This window comes from Neltuma alba, unplaced genomic scaffold (genome assembly GCF_004799145.2).
Source record: "Neltuma alba isolate B1F8T4 unplaced genomic scaffold, ASM479914v2 tig00012767_pilon, whole genome shotgun sequence".
In the NCBI taxonomy this organism is placed as follows: Eukaryota; Viridiplantae; Streptophyta; class Magnoliopsida; order Fabales; family Fabaceae; genus Neltuma; species Neltuma alba.
The window spans coordinates 108,326-127,618 of record NW_021637177.1 but is presented as its reverse complement, the minus strand read 5'-3'; the positions used below and the strand labels follow the sequence as shown (position 1 = coordinate 127,618).

At 37.6% G+C, this 19,293-nt stretch overlaps 1 pseudogene; it reads right to left on the bottom strand.

Annotated features, from left to right (window-relative positions):
- Window positions 1-14,828: 14,828 nt before the first annotated feature.
- Window positions 14,829-16,308, bottom strand: LOC114730836 (BTB/POZ domain-containing protein At3g09030-like; annotated as a pseudogene).
- Between the last annotated feature and the right edge of the window lie 2,985 nt (window positions 16,309-19,293).

Here is a 19,293-nt window from a genome sequence, read left to right as displayed (position 1 = left end):
AAATACCCAACAGTTTGGTACTAGGCAGCAAGCTAGAGTAAATGAAGTTGGATTGCATTCATCTTATTCTGAGTCTCGCCTTGAGAGCAAAATTGATAAGTTAACATCTGCTATGGAGAAAATGGTTGTATTTCAGATGAAAAACTCCCAAAATATGGCTCCTTCTGTGGGATCTTCCTCTGCTTTCATCCCACAAGCTGACTCTACAGCTCTAATTGGGCCACTTTGCTCTATTTGCTCTCTAGCTACTCACACCACTGACTCTTGCCCTTACCTAAATGATGGAGTTGACTCGTGTAATGCAGTATACCACACTAAGCCTATGACTCAAGGTGGCCAGAAATATGATCCTTACTCAAATACATACAACCCTGGATGGCGTGACCATCCAAATCTCAGATATGGGAGTGGCCAGCCTCAACAATCACAGTTCAATCAAGGCATAAACTCTTCTGGTGGTAAAATGTTCCAACAAGTTAGGCAAACTATGCCCAATCAAGATGAGAGTTCAAAGTTAGAAGGCATGATGAAACTCCTGATGGATAAGTTTGAACAAAAGGATTTGCAACATAGCCAAGAAATTCAGAATCTTCAAACTCAAATTGGGCAGTTATCTAATGCATTTAGTAACATGCAAAGTCAAGGCTCAGGGAAGTTGCCATCTCAAGTAGTAGTTAACCCTAATGTTGGCACCCAGCAGAATCCTAACATTGGTGGAATTAATGCTATATCTCTTAGAAGCGGAAATTCAATTACCTCTGCAGATCCTGTCACTACCCATGCTTCAACGGACAAGGAAGCTATCATTAAAGATTCTCCCCCTGCTTCCACATCGCATAATAAGTCCACTTTATCAACACCACATGTGGCATTGCAAGAAGAGCAAGAAAAAGATGGGGAAGGGAAGAAAGTGAGCGAGCAAGTCTTACCTTTTCCTACAGGGGTGATTAGGGCTGAAAGGAGAAAGAAAGAAGCTGAGATGTTCAAAGAGGTTTATGATATCTTCAAAAAGGTGGTGATCAATGTTCCATTGGTTGATCTAGTTGCACAAGTGCCTAAGTATGCGAAGTTTTTGAAGGAGTTGTGTACCACCAAGAGAAGGCTTAAGCATGATGGCAAAGTTGACTTAGGGGCGGTTGTCTCCTCTCTTTATCAAATGCCAATGCCAGTGAAGTGCAAGGATCCTGGTAGCTTTCTCATACCGTGCACCATTGGTAACATTGAGTTTTCAGATGCTCTAGCAGATCTAGGAGCGGCATCAATGTCATGCCAAAATCAGTTTTTGCTCAACTTCAAGGTGTGGATCTTAAGCCTACAAATCTAATCGCTTCTCTTGCTGACAGACGCTGTGTAGTTCCAGAAGGAGTCTTGGAGGATGTCTTGGTGAAGGTAAAAGATCTCATATTTCCTGCAGACTTCTATGTTCTTGATATGGATGATGCTAGATTTAGGCAAAAGGGACATTCATCTTTGATTTTGGGTAGGCCATTTCTTAAGACTGCTAGGGCTATGATAGATGTGCATGCTGGTACTCTTACTATGGAATTTGCTGGTAAAATCATTAGATTTGATGTGCTTGACTCTATGAGACATCCACCTGATAGTTGTGCTGAGATTGATGTTAGTTTTGTTGACATTATTACTGATGATGCTGTCATAGATTTTAGAGATAGTATGATAAGTAGATCATGTGATATTGTTGGCTTAGATGATTCTATCTCTTGTTCATGTTCTGAAATTGGTAGTTGTGATACTTGTACTGGTATAGATGCTGCTGATATTGATGTTTTCACTGATTTCATTGAGATTGTTAGACATTCTAGTTTTGATTCTTCTGCACCTGTCCATAGACTTGGCACTTTCAGTGATTCCTCATCTAGTACTTCTGTTGATTCACATGGACTCTCTCAGTTACTTAGTGTGATTGATGCTATAGATGCAACTGATTCATCTACATTACCTGACTCTGAGCTGTTAGTTAACATTGATCATGTCCCTGATATAGAGGTCTCTGATTCTGATCCCGATGTTGCTTCTGACATGAGTGCTACTGATGGCACTTCTTTCATGAATTGTGGCGTATTATCTGATTCTTCTGTTGTTACTGTTCCTGCTAATGATTCCCAAGTTGGGAAAGTCTGCTCTTTTGCTTGTGAGTCTTCAATGCAGGTTTCTAGTTTGACTAACATTGATTTGAAGCCCCTCGTGCCCTCAATTGAGCAAGCTCCTTCTTTAGAGCTAAAGCCACTTCCTGATTCGCTGAAATATGCCTATTTGGGGGAAGATGAGACATTGCCAGTGATTCTAGCTAGCGACATAGCTGTTGATGAAGAAATTCGCCTCCTGGAGGTGCTGAAAAGAAGGATGAAAGCTATTGGATGGACTCTTGCTGATATTCCTGGAATTAGCCCTAATGTGTGCATGCACCGGATTTTGTTAGAGGATAGTGCCAAAGCTGTGCGTCAGCCACAGAGGCGACTCAACCCATTGATTCTTGATGTGGTAAAGAAAGAGGTTTCTAAACTTCTTTCTGCAGGTATAATCTATCCCATTTCTGATAGCCAGTGGGTTAGTCCGGTTCAGGTAGTTCCGAAAAAGACTGGTATTACTGTTATTCGTAATGATGAAGGTGAGCTTGTTCCAACTAGAGTCCAGAATAGCTGGAGGGTATGTATTGATTATAGGAAGTTGAATTCTGTGACCAGAAAAGATCATTACCCCCTTCCCTTTATTGATCAAATGCTTGAAAGACTGGCTGGTAGATCCCATTATTGCTTTTTGGATGGTTTTTCTGGATATTTTCAAATTTCTATTGCACCTGAGGATCAGGATAAGACCACATTCACATGTCCATTTGGAACCTTTGCATACAGACGCATGCCGTTTGGATTATGTAATGCACCTGGCACTTTTCAGCGTTGCATGGTCTCCATATTTTCTGATTTTCTTGAGCATTGCATGGAAGTATTTATGGATGATTTCACTGTCTATGGTGATTCTTTTGATGCATGCTTAGCTAGTTTGGATAGGGTTTTGGAAAGATGCATTGAATATAATCTTGTGCTGAATTTTGAGAAATGTCATTTTATGGTCAAGAAAGGCATTGTTTTAGGACATGTTGTCTCACATGATGGCATTGAGGTTGATAAAGCCAAAATTGATATTATTTCATCTCTTCCATATCCCTCTTGTGTGAAAGATGTGCGCTCTTTTCTTGGGCATGCTGGATTTTACAGGCGATTCATTCAGGACTTTAGTAAAATTGCATTACCATTATCTCGTTTACTGCAGAAAGATGTGGGCTTTGTTTTTGATGATGCTTGTAGGTGTGCTTGGGATGAGTTGAAAAAGCGACTCACTACACCTCCTATCATTCAGCCACCTAATTGGAGCCTTCCCTTTGAGCTCTTGTGTGATGCTTCTGATTATGCATTGGGTGCAGTTCTTGCTCAGAGAATAGAAAAGCGGCAACATATCATAGCATATGCATCACGGACACTGGATGCCACCCAGGCTAATTACACAACCACAGAGAAAGAGCTATTTGCAATTGTGTTTGGGCTTGAGAAATTTCGTTCTTACATCCTCCACACAAAAGTGACTGTCTTTACAGATCATTCGGCTATCAAGTACTTGTTCAAGAAGCCAGACTCCAAACCCCGCTTGATTAGATGGGTAATGCTGATACAGGAGTTTGATGTGGAGATCCGTGATAAGAGCGGTGCAGAGAACATGGTAGCTGATCACTTGAGTAGGATTGAGACTCCTGTGGTAACATCTTCTTTACCCTTAGATGATTTTCCTGATAATAGACTTTGTGGAGTTGATATGACTGTTCCGTGGTATGCTGACATTGCTAATTATCTGGCTGCATCTGTTTTACCAACTGATATGAATAAGCATCAATTAAACAAGTTTAAGAGTGATGCTAGGTTCTATATATGGGATGATCCCTACTTGTGGCACATTTGCAATGATCAGGTTATTAGGCGATGCATTCCTGATAGTGAATTTGAATCTGTGTTGACATTTTGTCACACCCTTGCTTGTGGAGGGCACTTTAGTGCTAAGCGTACTGCTAGGAAGGTTTTAGAAAGTGGGTTATTCTGGCCCACTCTATTCCATGATGCCCACGAGTTTTGTAAGAAGTGTTCTAGGTGCCAATTTGTTGGCAATATTTCCAGGAAGCATGAGATGCCTCAACAGCCGCTGTTGTTCTGTGAAGTCTTTGATGTTTGGGGTATTGATTTCATGGGACCTTTTCCTACTTCATTTGGTTATGTTTACATTCTGCTTGCTGTGGATTATGTCTCTAAGTGGGTTGAGGCAATCCCCACTCGTACTAATGACTCTTCTGTAGTGGTTTCTTTTGTCAGGTCTCACATCTTCTGCAGGTTTGGAATCCCAAGAGCTATCATTAGTGATCAGGGTACTCATTTTTGCAACCGAAGTATGCAGAGCTTACTGAGCAAGTATGGTGTGATGCATAAGGTGGCTACTCCATACCACCCTCAGACAAACGGTCAAGCAGAACTCTCAAACAGAGAAATTAAGCTCATTCTTGAAAAGACAGTGCAACCTAACAGAAAGGATTGGAGCAAGAGGCTGGATGATGCACTCTGGGCATATCGTACAGCATATAAAAGCCCAATTGGAATGTCCCCATATCGAATTGTCTTTGGTAAGGCTTGTCATCTGCCAGTAGAGGTGGAGCACAAGGCATATTGGGCCATCAAAAGCTGCAGCCTTGATCTTGCTAGTGCTGGTGTTGAAAGAAAGTTACAATTGCAAGAACTTGAAGAGCTTAGGAGAGAAGCCTATGAGAATGCTCGGATCTACAAGGAAAGGACCAAGGCTATCCATGATAAGCTCATCTTAAGAAGGGAGTTTCACGTGGGCCAAAAAGTTCTACTTTATGTCTCTAGACTTAAATTCATGCCTGGTAAGCTCCGTTCTAGATGGGAGGGACCTTTTATTGTCACTAATGTTTTTCCCTATGGTGCTGTAGAGATTAAGAGAGAGCCAACTGGAAGATGCTTTACAGTCAATGGTCATCGCTTGAAGCCTTACTACGAGGGGTTCTCTACCCAAGATGTGGAGGTTATCACACTACGAGACGCCACGTAGCCTTGGTTGTATTCCTTCCCTTCACTCCTTTTGCTTTGCATTGTCATATTATTGAGTTGGGCTGTGCTGGATACTACTTGCTTTGTGACTTGCCTGTGTGTTTTGCATTGAGGACAATGCATTGTTTAAGTGTGGGGGAGGGATTTCATTCTTTTAGTTTTTTTTCCCTTTTTTTGGTGTGTTTTTACTTTTGTTTTAGTTCCTCTTACAAAAAAAAAAAATGTTTTGTTTCGTTTTGTTTTGAATGTGAAGATCGCAAGTTTGAAGTGATTCAAGTATGATGCATTCTTAATTTGAAAAGTGATTGATCATGTCTTGAGTGGATAAACTAAGTGGCAATGGATTTGACTTAGGTGAATTTAAGCTAGTAATCATATGCCCAGTGAGGTTTTGAGCCTGATGCATTTCTTCTTTTCATGTGTGTACATCCCTATCTCTTTCCTTGATCTAGAACTTGACTTGAATCTTGTTTGAGACCAAATTTGTGCAATTGCATTCATAAAGATGATAAAGGCATTCATTTTAATTTTTCTAGCCAGATAAGCCAAAAGCCTACCCTTTTCTACATTTATCCTTTGCTTAAGCCCTTTGAGCCTTCATATTTTTTTTTTCTCTTAACCCATAGCAAAAAAAAAAAAAAAAATCTTACCCTTTTTGAATGTCTTAGGAGTTGAAGAGTGTTATATTATATGTGCTTGGAATGGAAGAACACATTTAGAGTCATGGTTTGGGTCAATTTGAAAAAAAAAAAAGAGAAAAATATTGTAATAAGATTTCGCTCCTCTAGTTTAAGCTGTGCTTAGTAACCGGGGATCTTCATCACCAATGTCGATCTTCGCGTCAAACGGCCAGTAAAAGCTATGAGCGTGCTACTAGCATCTTAGTGCCAATGAGTTATCCATGCTTGAGTAACCGGGCCTTTGTATCACCAATATGAAAGTTCGCGTCAAAAGAGCATATACATAACGGCCTAAGAAAGTAAAAAAAAAAGTGCTTGAAAAAAAAAAAGAAGGAAAAAAAAAAAGAAAGAAAGAAGAAGAATGACCCAATTCAAGTTTAATTTAGTTTCTTACATTCCATTTTTTTTTATTGACTCTCTCATTTTCTAAGATGTTCAACTTTGTTTTCCTAAACACTATATCCTTTTTTTCTGTACCTTAACCCCATTACGACCTAATAAAAGTCCTTTTGATTTATGCTTGTAATTGCTTTATGATTGGTGGAGAATTTAGATTCTTGTCAAGCCCATGGAAAGAGGATTGGATAGGAGGATTTTGAGTGTAAACACAAGCCGATATACTTTTGAGTGATGAGTGACATACACATTAACCTTGGTGAGGGATTTCTGACTTAGATTCCCCTTTGTTAAGTAAATTGCCATGATGTTTGTTTTCTTGATTCATGAGAAGATTACTTGGATAAGAGAGATGTTGAATGCTTTGACTTGCTTTTTCTTGTGATTGGAACATTCACCTTCGTTAGATTTTTCTTTTGTTCTTTGGTCTTCATTTGCTTTGCCCGGGAGTGCAAAGGCTAAGTGTGGGGGAATTGATAAAGCCCAATTTTTATATATTTTATCCCACATTAATTTAGGATTTAAATGATAATTTTGAGCTTAATTGGATTTTTATGCATAATTAGATTAATTGGTTGATTTTTGGATTTTGCATAAAAATTGAGATTTTGGATTAAAAATATAGATATTTTGTGATTTCCTATTTTGACTTGGAATTAATTTTTCCTATTTATTTGGAAACAAGTCTCATATTTTTAGAAAGATTATTTTTAGAAAGTTTTGCAATTTCTTGCCTAATTTTTGTGCAGATTTAATATTTAATTTTTGATTATATTTAGATATAATCTACATTAATGGATGCACTTAAATTCTTGTAGGTCAAGAAAGAGCATATAGAAAATCCAATGGTGCAAGATTGTTTCTTGGGATTTAAGCACAATCGAATGGCTAATATCAAGTGGATCAATTAATTACTAATGGGCTTGAGCTTTGGATCCACAAAAATTTCCTTTTCTCCCATTAAAATATTTTCCTTATTTGAGAACAAGGAATTCACGCCTAAGGAGACCTCCTTTCCATTCTCCATTGATTCACGCACGGATACAAGTTTTGGACGCCAATTCTCCTCCCCCTCATTCACGTCATTCACCCACCAATTTCAATCAACCCTCTCCTTTGAATATTACCCCATATATCCACCATATACCACCTCCTTGTCCCACGCACAAGAGCCATCTAGTCAACATCATCATCAACTTCTCCATTCCACGTGCCACATACACCCATCTTCATTCTCCATTCTCCGTTAACTATGGTGGCCATGATTCCCAATATCATGAAGGGAGGAGATAATACCATGGAAGCTTAAGCTTATAGGGAGGCAACTTGGGAGGAGCATGGAGGAGACTAGAGCCTTGGGCTAGCACTTGAAGACCACAAGGGAGTGACATTTCATTTATCTTTTTAATTCAAGGACTTGAAATTGTTTAGTTTTAAATGAGTTCAAGTGTAATTTTGTTGAGACAATTTAGTTCTAGATTGTCAATTTTTATTCTTGGATTAAATTGATATTTGGATTTTATTTGTGTTGAGACACTTGTTGGAATTTATGTTTAGAACCTTTGCATTGTTAATTGAATTTATAATTGAGTTTTCATTATGAGTTTAATTATCAATGTGGTTTGAATTGCAAAATTTGGGTTCTTTTGCCTCTTAATTGTTTAATTAAGTTGGTTAATTGTCTAATTGTTTAATTGGATAATTTCAAACATAATTTCCAAAATTAATTGAGTTAATTTTTCATTGGTTTTAATAAGCTTAATCAACCAACCTTATACTGTTATGAGTTCTCTAATAGTTTAAGGGCTTTTGAAATTGAGGGTTCCCTTTGTTTCAAGTAGGTAATTAAGTTTATTAATTCCACTCTCTTATCACTTCCCTTTGGTCTAATTAACTGATTAAGGTTATGAAGGTTAAATCCATGCAAATCCTAAGTTGTCCCCTCTACCGTACCTGAAGAGAATTCTCTGAATTTTTTACTTGCTGATTCCCTTTGCTTTTTGATTAATTTTCTTTATTCATTATTTTTATTTTCCTTCAAAAAACCCCCCAAAAATTGCATTGCATTTATTTAGTTTAATTTAATTTTCATATAGATTTTAGGATATTTGCATTTTCCATTTAGAATTAAAATTTTGCATTTTAGTTTAGGTCCAATTTATTGCATTTTTTTTTATCACCTGAATTTTTACCTAAAGAAACCCACAACTTGCTCCTTGGAAGTAATGACCTAGGTCGATCCTAAACTACAAATTAATTAGGACCTAGTTTAATTGAGTGCTTTAACGACAGAAGCATCATCAGCCAACCATCTTGAATGGAAAAAAAAAACAAGAATTAAAATCTAAATGATCACAAAAGCTAGCATTTGATGTTAACATTTAAGAGGATGTTAGTGATCAAGCTTTGTGCGGCGTCGTTAGTCAGAAAATCAAGGGTTGATATAATGTTTGTTCCTTCAAATTTAGCCTTATTTTAGTTTTGATTATCTCAAATTTCAAATCATAGGTTTTGCTTTATCAAGGGACAAAATGGTTAGATTGTTATTGCATTATAGGGAACAATATTTTAAATAAAAAGAAATTTAAGAAGCTAAGACTTATGATTTAAAATTTGAGGGATTAAAACCAAAATGAAGGCAGATATAAAAGTGTAAAATTTTCATTAACTCGAAAATCAATGATCAAAACTTGATCAGCAACACTTGTAATCAAGCATGTGATGTGAGTCCTATGACTCATTTTGTTTCCATATATGATAATTGCATAATTACGGCGTTTTTGGTTATGAATTGTGCATAAACCGTGTGGCCAGAGCTCATAAATTTTTCGGCAGAGCATGGCGGCTTCAGTGGGAAAAAGAGAAAAAAAAAAAGAGGGTTTTTGAAAAACTGATGCACGGGAGGGTAGGGGGGGGGGAGAAACAAATTATTAAAATAACTTGAATGTCAGGTGACATAAATGAGGAGAGAAAAATTGATGGCACATAAGATAAAATAAATCTCACGTGGCATATTTTTATTGGACAGTGCACTAATGACATGGTGCGCTGGGAGCATGCAAATTCAGTTAGAAGCTAGACAAAAAAAAACATTAATAAAGATATTATTATAGTTAAACTCCACAGCAATCCAGATTGTTTGTAATTATAAAGTAATTGGTGTGTATTCAGAGAGAGGTAAAGAAGAAAAGCAAGCCTCATGCACATTCACACTTTTGTATTATTCTTTTTCTGGGATGATTTTATAAAGAGTCATATAGAACGCTGTTAAATAAATCATAGAAATTTCATAAAATGAATGAAATTTTATAAATTGAAATACACAAAATTAAAATGATTTTTAACTCGGTTGATTTCGCGCGGTTTTTTCTTCTTCAATAATTCATCTCTTGTTATCACTGCTTCCCCACATGAGAGTCAGAAAGAGAGAGGAAATTGGGAAAGGAATCAACTTTTTAGCAAAAGGCCAAAAGCATAACAAGAAGCTGTCATACTATTTAATTTACCACGATAAGAATTAGCTTTTTAAAAGTGATTTTAAGTAAATATATGAGAAAAATTTTACCTCAACTTGGATAAAAATACTTATTTTAAGTGTTTTTTTAAGGTTTTCAAACACCACATGATATGTAAAATCACGCTACTTTATTAACTCGAGATACGTTTAACATGTAAAAGAGGTTGCTACATGCATGTTCAAAATGAACCAGTTCTCATTTTAGTGTCAATACATATTTTAAACAAGGTAATGCTGATTCATTGTGAATCTTTAAGTAATTAGTGTGTGTGCAGAGAAAGAAGAGTGGAGATGCAAAAGTACGAAAAACATTAATTTGTTAGAGCGCCAGGCCGTTGCAAGGACGAGATTAGTAATTAAAAAAAAGGTTTGTGTGTGAACATATAAAGAGTGTGTGGAGATAAGGAGGAGTAATATATACTTGCCACTTAATTGGGTTATATGTTCAGAATGAAACAGTTCCGTCACTTTTCTGCTTATCAATATTTTATATCTAATGTGTATGCATATTATGACGTTATTTTTCACTCTTCCTTAGCGTGACTGATTACTATTGCTTTTTAAAATTAATAAATCTGAATCTTCATGCAAATACTTGGAACTAAGACTATCTTAATATACTTTCCGTATAATATGGGGAAAAAAAATCATACCATATTTAAGAGTCATGAATAATACAAGTCCTATCAATGGGTAAAATGAAATAGAAAGCTGATTATAATGCACGGGCAAGTTCGCTCTTTCTAAGTTAGAAAAAGAAATAAAGGGCAAAAAAAAACAAGAAAAGAAATGGATTAACTGCTGCATCAGAATTATCATTGCATGACTTCGAATAAGTGAATATTGTGCATGAATAGTAGAGGAGATACGCGAGGAGTGCAGGCTTGGCAAATCGAATCAATTTCGTCTAGATGAGATCAAATGGTGCATGAGTGGCTGAGATTCCGGTCGTAGCAAGAAACCTGACCACCTGGGCTATTCAAATGGATCCATCGACCTCGATCGCCAGCGGTGCAAGTGGGAGACAAGCCTTCAGACGGTGCCCTTAAATGAGCTACCAGAATTTGCAGAATTTTACCCTAAAAATATAAAGACAATCAAATCTAGAAGTCAAAATCGGAAATTTCAGTAAAGGGTACTCACCAGCATAGCTGTTGCTAACATCGACGGTGCCCTTAAATGAACTACCAAGCAAGACGCCGATGACCCGTTTGCGCGTGTCCTTGGCGACCCGATTGTAGTTATCGACGATGCTGAGAAGAACCAGAGGATGCACTATGACCGTCTCTATGGGCCTGGATGAAATTTGCTGAGATTTTATCACGTCCGTCTCAAAAGTGTCAGATTTCTCGCTCTCGCCTCCTAAACCCTTCTGGCCTTCTCTTTCCCTTCTTCCCGTCGGCCCCTGTTCTATTTCTATTTTCTACGCGCACTTAAAAAAATTCAAGTTATAACTCTCTAGAGCTCCGCTTTTAAGCTTTACACCCAAAAAAAGAAAGGTTTTCAAAAAAAAAAAGTTTTAGCGGTGAGGATAAATTTCAAAAATAAAAATAAAAATAAAAATAAAAATAAAAATAAAAATAAAATATTGATGATAAAATTATTTTTAAAAAAGTGTCTTTTTCGTTTCAAACGCAGTATACTTTTATTTAAAATAAGGCCTAATTTTGATAACAAATATCCCACAGATCAAGAGTAGTAAGGACATTTTAGAGTATAAAAATCGAGTCAAATCTTTTTCTTGGGTGATAAATAAGCGCTTTAAAATTTTTTTCCCTAAAAACCAAATTAAATGCTTTTACATTTTACAATAACAATCAACAAGGGGGAAAAAAACAATAGCCACAAAACCTGTAGCTCAATTCTAATCCTCATAATCACAATATTTGGACCCATTAGTATATGTTGACGATTCTTCAAATTCTTAACCGTTACTGGCGGGACAAGTTTTGAAATCTTGATCGGATTCCAAACTAGAGATCATCTTCATGCCAATCTTGCTTCTCTTTAGTGCTACATCCGTCTTTAATATAAAATCTCATTTGACTTTTATTTTGATCTTAAATATAAAACCTCAATCCACTTTGTTTTTTATATTTATGTATTTTTTTTCCAAAATAATCTTTCTAATAATGGTAGTTCTAACCAATACACTTGATTACTAAGGATATTTTAGAAAAAACAACACATATTTATTACAAATAACTAACTTAACATATTTTTTTAATCTTCTTCAATTTGTGAACTAACTCTTATAACTAGGATTTGAGGTAGTGTTTATCCAAATTGGCTGAGATATTCCTTTGTATTCTTGCCTCCTCTGCAAGTCTTTTTATCTATAACCCCTTCTCACGGAGCAATCAGCATCCTGCATCCATTAAAATTTCCTGCTCGGATGAGAATATCTTGTTTGCTAAAGCGACGAGGTAACTGGGATAAGAGAAAGATGCACTTACTAGACTGGCCGAATTATTTGCACAGTCCGGATAATTGAGGATTACTGATTCAAAGTACAACAGATTTTTTTTCCATAACTCTTTCACCTCTTCCTTCTTCCTCCTCCTCTTCTTTTTTTTTGGTTGGCTTGAATTAATGGAAGGTTGAAACCTACTAAATCAATATTTCTCTTGCTATTCATCAAATATAGAAACTGGTCGGGCGACTAATTGAAGGGGCGTAGATTTTTTCTGTCAATTAAAATTAGTGGGTTTACTGAAGATCGCAGGTGGAGTTAAAATGTTATCATAATTAATCTAGAATTTGTTTTGGTCGCTGGAGATAGAGGAGGAAACCGGTCTAACTCGGCCGCCACCATTGAACGAGCAAAGGTCCTTTCTGTTTCTTTTAAGTCCTTTCTTTTAAAAAAACCAACGTTGCGTTTTTCGAAAGTGGGAGATGAAATGGAAAGACTTAGAAGGGAAAAGTATCAATAAGATTCTAAACATCAAAATCTAATTAAATTATTAAATTTGTGTATATAAAAATATAATGTATAAATTTACATAGTACATTCTTGACACCAAATAATTATTAATTAATTACAACTAAATCAAATATAGAAAACTTTAAAGGCAAGTACAGATTGTAGACAATAACCTTACGGAGTAGTGCTATGAAAATTTCTATACGGGCAACTTCCGATAATTACTTTAAAAAAAGTGCTTTCAACAAAGTTCTTCTTACATATTTATTTCATATCCTAAAAAATTACATATTTATTTCGTATACTAGAAAATCACTTGTAAAAAGTTAATTCAAAATATGAAAATCATATAATCGATTTCGCTTGTATTATTAAGAGGCTAATATCTGCCTTTCTAACGGTAAAAACAAAACAAGAGAAGTAAGTTGAAATAATTACCCGAACTAGAACATTTCATTTGGAGATCAACTTGATTTGAGACAACTGAATTTCAAGCTTTCGACTCATGAAAAATCCAGCCTCATAGTACGTGAATGATGATTTTTCCAGGAAAGAGCAAGTAGAAACTTGCTTATGCACTACAAATTGATTGTCACTTCAGAAAGGAGGGTTGATTTCAGACATTCTTCGAAAAATCCTTAGATGCACAGAAAACCTGGTAAACTTTGAGGCATAAGAACGTTGCTTCCAAATTATGACCTTGCTTGTGCACTACAAGTTGACAATGGAATGACAAGAAGTCAGGACTGCTTTACTTGCCTGCCAATGGAAATGTCAGAGGGAAGTTTGACATTCTTCAATATTAGCCTTCGAATTTTTTACTGTTTTACATGAGAATGACCATTGTCGCTTACAACATGGTATACCATACCCATATGCACACATTTTACAACAAAAAGTCGTTAACCTCGGATCTCATAATTCCTTCAACATAATAACCAGCATCCAATCAACTCGGGACCTTATAACCTTATAATCACTATGCACATTCAACCTGAGTTGAACAACATACAAAGTACTGAAAATAGCACTGCCGTTGATCTCACTTCGCTCAGCGAAATTGCACTTCGGCATTTGTATAGCAATTCTACAAGTTTCAGCACTATTTTTTAGTCTCCACAAACATTTCTTTCAGAAGTGTCAGAAACCACATAGCAAAAGAGAACTGTGAGCTAGTAATGTAAAATATAGGATGCTGCCTGTCAGTGTTTTAGCCTTCGGTTATCTAGGAAACAAAAAGGGGCGTGGTAGATCACCGCTGATAATGAAATCAACTCTTGAAAATTTTCAGAGAAGGAATGACTTGATATAAACCAACAGATGAATGAAAACCGGCTCCCTTAATTTTTAGATCAGCAGTTACCATGCACGAAACTCTCTAAGAGCAGTTGCACTTTAGAGGAGCTCAATCCTGGTTACCTAACATCCTAGTAAAACAATGAGTTTGAATAACTTAATCAAGATCGCATCTTAAGAACTTTTTGGCGTGTACAATGGCAGCAGAACGGGTTAAGCTAAGATCCCAAACATCTGTTCACCTGCAAAGCATACTTCTTCCAACAATGTTTGTCTACGACCTAGTTTCAAAAGGAGAAGAAAAAAGGTCTAGTTACTGGAACTTTACATAACAAGAAAGCTTAGCTTGTATACTGTAGGCACCAAACTACCAGAGCTCTAATAAGGAAAGATTCTGGTCATTCAATAATACTTCAGAGAGCAATCTGTGAGTAGTAGTACGAAGACAAACCCTGTCATCCCTCCCTGCCAATGATATGCTCATGTTTTAAAGTTTAGCATATTGATTCACAGTTCCAAATAGTGGTGTGCTAAACTAGAATGGAGTAGTATTTGTATTATGCTAAAATAGAGTAGTATTTTAAGCAATTAATACACCAGAAATGACTTCAATTTCTGGTTCCATAAAAAATTGTCCCATTCACAAGCTTTACGTTTGCTATCTGGGCCTAATACAAGCGTCTTCCTTCCTGTATTCGAGTTTGGAGCTGGCTATGAAATATTGGCAGAGATATAAAGCAAATATCATCGGGGACAAAGTATCTTGTAAGTATAAAATCATCGGTGACACGCTGATAGAATTCGAAACCATACCTAAAATTGCAGTTTCCAGGGAGGAAAAGTCTCTGGCATAATGCAAAAGGGTCTGTTGTAAAGTAGGGTGACCACGCTCAACTAAATAAAGCCGGTTTGACACCAAATTCTCATATCCATGACAATTCCTTGATCGCAAAACTGAAATCGAGCCAGAAGAACAAGAACTCTCCCATACTTCAATACCTTCAACCTCTTCTCTGCTAATAAACAACCTGTTCCCACCACCATCGATCTGCTTAATAATCCCCCTCTCTGAATTCTCTATTTTATCCACGAAATTTCTTCTATACAAACCCTCAGCATCTCCACCAGCTATTTCTGCACCATTTTTCATCCCTTCGAGTCTGGACCAAACCTCTAAATCACCCTCTCTCCCGACAAACACCTGCTTCCTGTACCAATGAATCACACTGCTGCTAACTCTCCCGGTGTTCACCAAGCTTGGGTTCTTTTCTTGCAAATAAATCCATGGATCCTCTTTTAAATGCCGCATGTCCGCCATTGCCAAATCCCCGGATTGAGAGCAGAGCTTGAACAAAGCCAAGCCTTCCACGTCGACGTCCACGCACGCAAACGAATCCCCAAACCTACTGCTTCTACCTGCACCCGGCTCATTCGTCTCCCACACCACCTCGCCGGAACAAGGGTCCCACAATCTGATGTAGCCAGAGTATCCAAAAGCCCCGCTCGTAACTGCACTTCCGACAATCACGCTGGTCTGGGGTACCCACGTCAGCTTCCCAGGAACCGTATGCTTAGCCTGATTACCAGATTGTCTAGCGAGCTGAGACACGATCTGAAGCTTTGTTTTATCTACTTCAAGGACACAATTCTCTCTGTGCGGGCAATCAAACGCCGCAAAAATGGAACTCTCTGAGCCATCTATTGCGTTCACTCGGGCCTTGAAGATACGGGGATCAGAAGGATCAGTCCACTGAACCGTCCCGATGTTGCGCCCATCGGAGAAATCGTAGAAGTGCAGTCCCGCGTTGGATTCTGACCCTATAGCCGCAATTTCGGGCCAGACACGGCAAATCGAATCAATTTCGTCTAGATGAGTTCGAATGGTGCATGAGTGGCTGAGATTCCAGTCGTAGCAAGAAATCTGACCACCGTGGGCTATCCAAATGGATCCATCGACCTCGGCAGTGGTGAAAGTGGGAGACAAGCGTTCGGACGCCGGTCGAATTGTTGCGGTGGTAGAGGCATCGATCCCATCCAACGGTGACGGAGCCATGGCTGACCTGAGTTGGGCGTCGATGCCGTAGTAAAGGGCTTCATCGGCGAGTTCTTGCTTGGAGAAACGACGAGCGGTGGAGGGAGCTGCTTGGTGCGGAGGAGAGAGGGGAGGACGGAGAAGATCTCGGGGTCGCGGTCAATGAAAACAGGGTGGTTATTGCCGGTGTCAAGGAGGGAGAGAGCGGTGAGTAGGGAATCCGAACCACCGGAACGAAGTGCGGCTAGCGTCGTCTCGAAGAGCTTCCCGCCGACGTTGAGCTTGATACGGTCGTCCGGAGAGGTCACATAGCTAGAGGCAGAGGTTGCCACATCCATTGAGAGAGCACCACTAAGATAGTCCAAAGCTTTTGACCAGCTTGGAAAATGGAAATCTGGGAAATAATTATCTCTAAATTAACTTCTCAGAATCGAAACGAAACGATGCGTTCCACTGGTTGGTTCACCAATTATATCCTGCATTCTTAGAACGACGGTGGGACAACGCTGGACCTTTTCCGAAACATTCCCAACGATGTAACAGAGTTGGAATCTTTGGCTTCGTCTCCCTCATCGTTTTCCCTCACATCTGTTTTTCTCCTCTGCCGTCTATTTTCAATCTCAGCCCCAAGACTACTCATAGATCATATAGAAGAATTTGTGACAGTAAATATGATTGAGTTATACACAGAGAACATCCTACTTCTGTTAATGAACCAAATAAATTTTCCCCGCAGTCAGTACAATTAGCACAATCTGTTTTGAACCCTTTCTTTTTCCTAGAATTTTAGAGTCTTCTCGCTGTCAAGTCCTGCAAATGAATTTATGATGTAACCTGAGGCTGAAGGCAGGAAAGGGTAAATACCCATTTATTTAGTTCATCAACATTTGTAACTGTAAATTTGTAAGCAGTAATATGAAGAAGCTTCTCACTGACAAGCAAAGGAATGTCAATCAACCTGCCCTACTTGCAAAATTTCGAAATTGGAGTAAGTTTCTAGTTCTTCATTTGAAGATGAAGATGAGGGTCTGAGCTATGTCCAACCTTACCTCTTGTGATGTGGATATGAGCTAACCCGAACGGGCTGAGGTTTTCTTACTAATAACTTATAAATAGTACAGAAAAATTCTCCACATGCCATATGGTCGGAATTATATTCCTAGATGATATTGTTAAAATTGCAGCCGGAGGGGGCATTATCCGGAATTCAAGAGGTGAATGGCTCCTGGGATTTCAGAGGAAGCTAGGAATGCTGCCACCTACTTCGGCAGAGCTAATGGCGCTGCTAACAGGACTTAAATTGTGTAAATCTCATGGCTATACTAGTGTAGTCTCACATACCGACTCTTTGGAACTCTTCCATTTAATAATGTTTGAAGGTGGAATTAATCACCCACATTGGGCGGAGATCAATGAGGTCAGAGAACTACCATATTCCGATTGGGATATATCATACGCATATGTCCCCCGTTGAGCTGTACATTGTGCAGATTTCCTGGCAAAAGGGGCACATCATATCCAGGAGGATATGGTGGTGTCGTCACAACCACCTGATGACTGCTTGGCTCATCTGCAAGCTGATATGGAGTAGCTCCTGGGAGTTTCTTGTACTTTGATCATTCAAGCTTAGATTGCCCTCTTGTATTTAAAAAAAAAATTAACAACATTAAAATGATTTTTAACTCAGGGATTGATGCTCATAACATAGATTATAAAGGGTTCAATTCAAGCAAAATAAATTAGAAACACCTGATCGAAAATAAAAATAAACTAAACACCAGTGAATTAATTTTTGCCAAAAAAAACAGAGAGAGACAGGCCAACCCTGGGCAAAGGATCACAAAGAATCGAAGATGGGATAAAGATAAGATGTGTTTAATTCCTCAAATAAAAGGGTTCAAATTCTAGTCGCCGAAAAAGGATTCCAATTCCAGAAGCAGAGTATAGCAGAGATTGTACAAAGATTTTTGTTACAGGCCGAAGCAAATAAAAAAGAATGATAAAAAAGACATAATAACCTCAATCAAATGCCCCCTTTCCCACACTGAATGCCCAGAATCACTGCAAGTCACAAGAGGATCATAACTTGGAATTAGGCTTTTGGGATTCACGCGGTTTTTTCTTCAATAATTCATCTCTTGTTGCCACTGCTTCCCCACATGAGAGTTACATAGAGAGGAAATTGGCAAAGGAATCAACTTTTTAGCAAAAGGCCAAAAGCATAACAAAGCTGTCATCCAGACTATTGTCTAAATGAAATGGTGTTTATCACCATGAGGATTAGCCTTTTAAAAGTAATTTTAAGTAAACATATGAGAGAAATTTTGTCTCAACTTACATAAAAATACTTATTTTAAGTGTTTTTTAGGGTTTATGAACTCCCTGTGATGTGTAAAATCAAGCTACTTTGTTAACTCAGGATACATTTAACATGTAAAAGAGGTTGCTACATGTGCAAAAGGAACCAGTTCTCATTTTAGCATCAATACGTATTTTAAACAAGGTAATGCTGATTCATTGTGAATCTATAAGTACCTAGTGTGTGTGAGTGCGCGCGTGCATAGAAGATTAGTACACAGAAGTAGTCATTCTTGACGGAAAAACATTAATTGCAAGGCTGAGATTAGTGACAAAAAACTATGAGGATGGCATGTAAAAACTGTTTGTGTGTGAACATATAAAGAGTGTATGGAGATAAGAACAAGTAATATATATTTGCCTCCCGAGCCACTTAATTGGGGTTAGATGTTCATAATGAATGAAACAGTTTCGTCATTTTTCTGCTCATCAATAATTTTATATAGAATGTGCATGCATACTATCACGTTATTTTTCACTATTCATTAACGTGACTACTATTGCTTTTTAAAATTAATAAATCTGAATCTTTATGCAAATACTTGGAACTAATGAGACTACCTTAATATACTTTCCGTATAATATGGGGAAAAAAAAAGAAAAAAGAAAAATCATATCATATTTAAGAGTCATGAAGACAAATCCTGTGAATGGATAAAATGAAATAGAAAGCTAATTATAATGCATGGGCAAATTTTATTGTTCGCTCTTTTGAAATTAGAAAAAGGAACAAAGCTGAGTAAGAGAATAAAGGAAATTAAAACTAAAAAAGAAATGGATTAACTACTGCATCAGAATTATCATATTGCATGACTTTAATTAAATAAGTGAACATGGAGCATGAAAAGTATGGGAGATCCGTGAGTATAAGAGTAGGAGTGCAGGCTTGGCAAATCGAATCACTTTGGTCTAGATGAGTCCGAATGGTGCCTGAGTGGCTGAGATTCCAGTCGTAGCAAGAAATC